This window comes from Dipodomys spectabilis, unplaced genomic scaffold, assembly GCF_019054845.1.
Source record: "Dipodomys spectabilis isolate Male_0828 unplaced genomic scaffold, ASM1905484v1 ptg000535l, whole genome shotgun sequence".
NCBI lineage: Eukaryota > Metazoa > Chordata > Mammalia > Rodentia > Heteromyidae > Dipodomys > Dipodomys spectabilis.
This window is the reverse complement of record NW_024871212.1, coordinates 27637-33905: the sequence shown is the minus strand read 5'-3', so window position 1 is coordinate 33905 and position 6269 is coordinate 27637. Positions and strand designations below refer to the sequence as shown.

The following is a 6269-nucleotide window of genomic DNA, read 5'->3' as shown; positions in this document are numbered from 1 at the left end:
CTTAAGCCACAGCTTCACTTCCAGTTTTCTAGTGGTTTATTGGAGATAAGAGTCTCACGGACTTTCCTTCCCGGGCTGGCTTTGAACCGTGAGCCTTAGATCTCAGCGTCCTGAGTAGCTAGGATTACAGGAGTGAGCCACCAGCGCCCGGCAACACCAATACTTACTGTAAAAATTCATGAATTCCGTGGAATTCTTCCAAGTGAATTGCCTGCATTGGATGTCAAAATGAATTCAAGAGTTTTTGTATACATGTATAATGATTTCTGCAGAGTTTGTGATTTTTTAATCAGAAATAATTTTAACGTATCTGTTGAAATGAGTAGTACAGAAACTAAAGTATTTCTGGTGGTTGTCTGAAAAAGAATATTTTAAAATATTCTATATTCTATGTTTGCATAATGTTCATAATTTATTTTATTCTTTCCTAGATATACTTTGAATTCTATATTATTTTATAATATATAGGCTCATTAATGTGTCCTTTCAGATTGTCTTCCATATAGAAAGTTTTAGATTCCTTTTTTGCCTAGGTCCTAATATTATTTTTCTTTGGGATAAAATGACAATTTTGTCTAATTTCAAAAGTTTTGTAAAGTTTATGCTATGTAAACGCCTTTCTGAGGTGAAGATTTAATACACTAATGCCAAACTAAATTTAATTTAAAGGAATTACGTTTGTTGTTACACTTGTTATTTTGTAATCAACTTTTTTTTTTTTTTTTTAGGTCTGGTCCTGGGGCCTAAACTCTGGGCCTGGGCGCTGTTCCTCAGCTCTTCAGCTCAAGGCTAGCGCTCTACCACTGAAGCCACAGCGCCACTTCCGGCTTTTTTCTTTTTGCTTATGTGGTGCTGAGGAATCGAACCCAGGGCCTTGAGCATGCAAGGCAAGCGCTCTACCACTGAGTCACTTTCCCAGCCCTGTAATCAACTTTTTAATAACTGTTTTTCATTTCTTGCATCTGAAGAATGAAAAATACGAAATACTTCACAAATTTTCATATCATCCTTGTGCAATTGCCATATTAATCTCTGTATTGTAATTTGGGAATACGTGCTGCTGAAGCATGCAGTATCTTCTAAATTTAAGTAGTTAGTGATGCAATCTTTATACAGGCTTATATCCGTGGGTGCCTACTTGGAACAAGGAAATCTTATTGTTCCTAACAATGCTATTATTTCCCTAAAATTCTGTGAATAGGGGAAAAATTACATGTTCAATCGATTGCTCACATTTGCAATTTTTTTTGTCAATGACAATTTTAAGTCTTTTTCATTTGGAATTTGATCATACTTTCAATAATTTATAGCTAGGTCCAAAGGTGATGGCTTTTTCAAGTACTTATTGATCCAACTGAATTAGGTTTGTGGAGCTAATGGATTCAAAGTAAGCCTTGCTTAAGAGCTACTTATAACATTCTGCAGCTGACATTTTCCCAAATGAGGTCTTACTGGCACAAATGTCTACCTGACCCTTTACTCTTCTCCCATGTAGGAACAGACCAATCAGAATATCTTACCCTGACAACATAGATTGTTTTACTTGAACAAAACTTAAATGTTACAAGGGATCATAGAGAGATGAACAGTTCAGTCAGAAGTGTTCAGACTAGAAGGTATTTTATCAAAATATAATTGTTTATTATATCTAACATTTCAAAAGTAGCTAAAGCCAAGAAGGTGAAAAAATTGATCATATGCGTGATTACTTAATGTCCTGGCCTGTCTACCATCCAACCAGGCAGGAACTTACACCACTGCATTTCTATCACGAAATATTTTCATAGTTGCAGGAGAAGTCCAGATGTTTCTCCTCATTATTAGGCCTTTAATTGGTAATGTTTTAATGGTAAAGCTTTAGGTCCAACTCTATCAAACACTGAGGTAGAGAAAATGGAATACTACTTTAAAACAGAGTTGCCTTTGATCCTGTAACCACAACAGAACAATGCAAAACATGTGTCTTTTTCTTATATTATATAGTTATATATTTTATATTTATGTGTTGATTTTATATTTCACACAGTGAAACTTACTAGAATTAGTTGATAATTTCACTAATAAATTAATATTTATTTATTCCAATAAATAGAATAGGAATATAAATAATTAGGTTTAAAATGTATATTAGAATATATGAAGTATCAGAGCAATGTCTTTGGTATAAACTTGTGATACATTCTAACTGTTCTTGGTCTTCTGAATTCACATGGTAAAAAAAAACAATGTTGTTTTCCGCTAATCTAAAAGGGATTTTGCTCTGCTTCTCTGTTTATTGTTTTAACTCGCTGGTCCCAAACTGTTTTTCTCCATATTTCTGAAGCAATCCTACTAATTATGCCCAAATTTTGCTGATAAGGTGTCTAACAAATATTATTCTTCTGCATGATACAATGATTCCTAGGATCCCAGGTCCCAGTTATCGGCATCATCAGATAACAGAGGCAAGACTTCTCACCAAGGCCCATGCAACATGCCAACACAAAGTATTTGAAGATCCATCTCAAGTTCTAATTTCCTATATTTAAGGGCCCCAATTCCTTGAGATGCAGGAATTAGCAGTAAGCAATTGTGAAATGCACGGCAACTTAAAATGAAAGATGAGATCACAAAATTTGAGAGTATGTATGACAATTCAAACATTCAACTTACAGCTGACCAGCCCATATGAGTGAACAAGTTCACAAAGTGTCATAAGATTATTTTTAATATCCCTCCCCTATGATTAATGAAAGATTTTAGTCCTGCATAAGTGAGCCAAAAAGTAGTTCCTGGAAGGATAGATCGATAATTGGTCTACCAAGGCCCAGAAAAATTTACTTAGAGTTCAAATGTAATTCAGAAAAATATTGAGAAGATCCTTAGTGCTTCAAAACACTGGGACTTCAGTACAACATATTTCAGTGGTATAAAAATGTCACTCTCAAACCAATGATGATCTACATTTAATATTCTGAAAATTATTCCTTTTCAAATTAACTTTTTAAAATCACATTCGCCAAAATAACATTTGACAAGTAGATGATACTTAGTGACATTACAAGTTTTTCAAGTGTAGGGAGCAAGTTACAATAGAGTTGAATTATTTACCCAGCACTAATGCCCAACACGTTCAACCATTCATTAAAGTGCAGAAATAGTACCACCCACAATTTGTGTTTTTCAGTAAGGGCCTTCCAGAAATGTGTTAGATAGATCAGCCTCCCAAATTTCAAACCCAAATATTAGCTAATAAAGTCAATGTCATCATTTAATAAGGTACATTTGAAAAAGTCACAAGTAGTTGTCTTATCATATGTAATAATATGTTTTCCCTATCTGTCTAACATAGGAAGAAATATGACTTATGTCTTGAATATGGGTACTCATCAGAGATATGACAAACATAAAATCTGTCTTCTATTTCTATCATATTCCTCTATAGGAATAAATTTTAGTATTCTTCTTTTTCCAAAACTTATAGGTAGTAGAAAATATTATCCCATGTAAAATAAAACAATCACACCATTGTACAAAGCCATTTATAAGAACTGGTAGTTAGGAATATATTCTATGCTACTTTTTTTACTTTCTTTTTGACTAAAGATTAATCTTCCAAATGGATGAGAATAAAATCATGGTTAGGTGCTTCACGTCTCCTGTCTTGCAAATTTGAATGAATTATGGAAATATAAGCTGACATCAGTTCAAGCATATGCAGTATGGAAACTCCATGAAATGTACATAAACCTTTCAAAGTATTAATAGACAGTGTAACAGGATGACTATCAGGAAGTTGAAAACAGAAAGGAATTATAGTAAAGACATAGAATGAATGAAAAATGAACAAGGGGCAAGTACAGCTAGAATACTCAATCTACACATATGATAAAGGAAGTGGTAAATCTGAAATAAATCTTGGAGAAGGGGTTGGTTGAGAATGATGGAAGGAGTGACTCTGATCCAAGAGCATTGGACAATTAGATGGATATATTTAATTGTAATACTTGCACAACCTTTTGAAATTCAGTTTAAAAACACAACAAAAAACAAAAACACACAAAAATCACAACCAATCTGAAATCTCTAGAAAGTATGAATATGAACTCCACAAATTTTAAGCAGTTAATGAAGGAAGGGTCGTCATGGGAAAAGCAAACAAAGCTATACAAAGAGAGAAGTTTGGGATAGGGGAGAATTTTGAACAGATTTAAATAGATTGTCTAAGGTTATAAATCACCTACATCTGCTGCAAATATTATCTTTCTTCTATGAGTTCTCTGTCTGAACTGGATAATCCAGTCGTGAGACACACTTGATAGCTTGTGAAGACAGTATGGAAGAAACAAGATCAAGAACCCATTACTCCACTGGAGAGAAAAAAATCCTCTATGTTTTCTCTAATCTCTCTTCACTACTCTTTCTTCATACTTTTAAGTCAATTGATTTTGAATTATATTTTTCCTTCTTTCTTCTGACAAAGTAATTGGTCAAAGTAATTTCTTAAATATTATTTGCCATTTTCTTCTTTCATGCTGTTTAATTGGCCAAGCAAGTCTATTAAACTTCCCTCTTGCATTTGGTTGCCCTGAAACTTAATGTAAAACTTTGTCTCCAGAAAACAGTCCAAGAAGCTGTGATCACAAATATTTGGCTGTATTTTTTCTTTTACCTTGAAAGTCTTCTTGTGTCTAAAGTGCCCACAAAAATAAGTAATCCATCACTTTTTGGTTCAATCCATTCTAACCTAAAAGATATATTTTGCTAAGAAGATGGTTAGAGGAAACTGAAAAATACTGCACTTTTATCTTCTATCTTAAGACTCTCCTTAGATACCATATCAGGAACAATGAAGTTATTCTATGCAAAATTATTTCAATAGATGATTTTTTTCTTGGTCTTGCATTTGTTCACCAAGATGTATAGAGGAGCGTAGAGTTAAATCACCTATATCTAGGAAGACAGTGTCTGTTACAAAAGGACAATGCTTCTATGTCCTGCTTCTATGTCCTCCTCTTAGCTCTTGCCTGATTTCCAATTAATCACAGCATTTTGGCTTCAAGTTTAGTGAAGCTGAAGGACTATATGGGCTCCACCACTGTTACACCTTCATGATTTCTCTTTTAAAACTATTTAAGTTGCTTCATTTAGATGTGGAATTTATTTTCATGTCTTCATTCAATCTGTTCTGCATTGTAGTGAGCCAAATAGGCTCTGTAAAATCACTATTGGTAGTAAAATTACTAACACAATTTAGTGCTGGGAAGTTGGCTCTTTGGTAGAGCGCTTGCCTTGAATGCCTAAGGCCCTGGGTTCGATTCCTCAGCACCACATAAGCAAAAAGAAAAAAGCCGGAAGTGGTGCTGTGGCTCAAGTGGTAGAGCGCTAGGGACAGCGCCGAGGCTCAGAGTTCAGGCACCACGACTGGACATCCAAAAAATATATTAACACAATTTATATAAAAAAGTTTGGCCTCCCTTCACTGCTGAAGCCAATACGCTTAGCAAGGCTTTCTAAGAACTATGTTTTCTTACCTTTTCCATTTGCTCAATTCTTTTCTAAACCCAAAACATTTTGGCTTATGTAATAAGAGAAGTCTTCACTATCTCATGTTATTAAGGATATTATTTTTTGTGAGCCACTTAGAAATGTGAAATCATTGGTTTGAACTATCCAATCAGATTTTTTTCTGTGTTTCACTGCTTTACATGCAAAGACATTGTAGAAAGTGTTACAAACAGAAATGTGTAATCCCAACACCTTCTTTCATTGTGGAGGGCACTTTCTCCCTAAATATTTTGACTCAAATTATCTTTTTCAGAGAATTACGGTTTGGTAATTAAAGGTAAATTCACAAAATTGATGTCTTATTTTTTAAGAATTTGAATTTAAATTCCAGTATATCCTTGTTTCAACATAAGAATGTATTTCCTGGGTAAGGATAATTCCAAGGGAACCTACAGGATTTACAGCAACGTTTCTGAGGTTTGTTTGTTTAGTGTGAAAATGAGCATCTTCACCCACACTGCTTCCTCTCTACTAAGTCTCCGTGGATTTCTTTGCATGAAAGCCTATTCTCCCAGGCAATTTTAAATTTTCTTAATAGGCTAAGTTGTTAAAAATTTTGAACAACTCAAATTTACCTGTCATAACTTTAAAACCCTTGAAATCCCTTTATCAGAACTGCGAATTCACCAATCCTAATTCCACCTTTACCATCAAAAAGTTAACATGCTGTTTTCATGATATGGTGTCCATGCAGCTATTATTTTCCAGTGGTTTTGTACTGT

At 34.1% G+C, this 6269-nt stretch overlaps 1 pseudogene; it reads right to left on the bottom strand.

Moving 5' to 3' along the window:
• Nucleotides 1-972: 972 nt before the first annotated feature.
• Nucleotides 973-1069, bottom strand: LOC122099810 (annotated as a pseudogene).
• Between the last annotated feature and the right edge of the window lie 5200 nt (nt 1070-6269).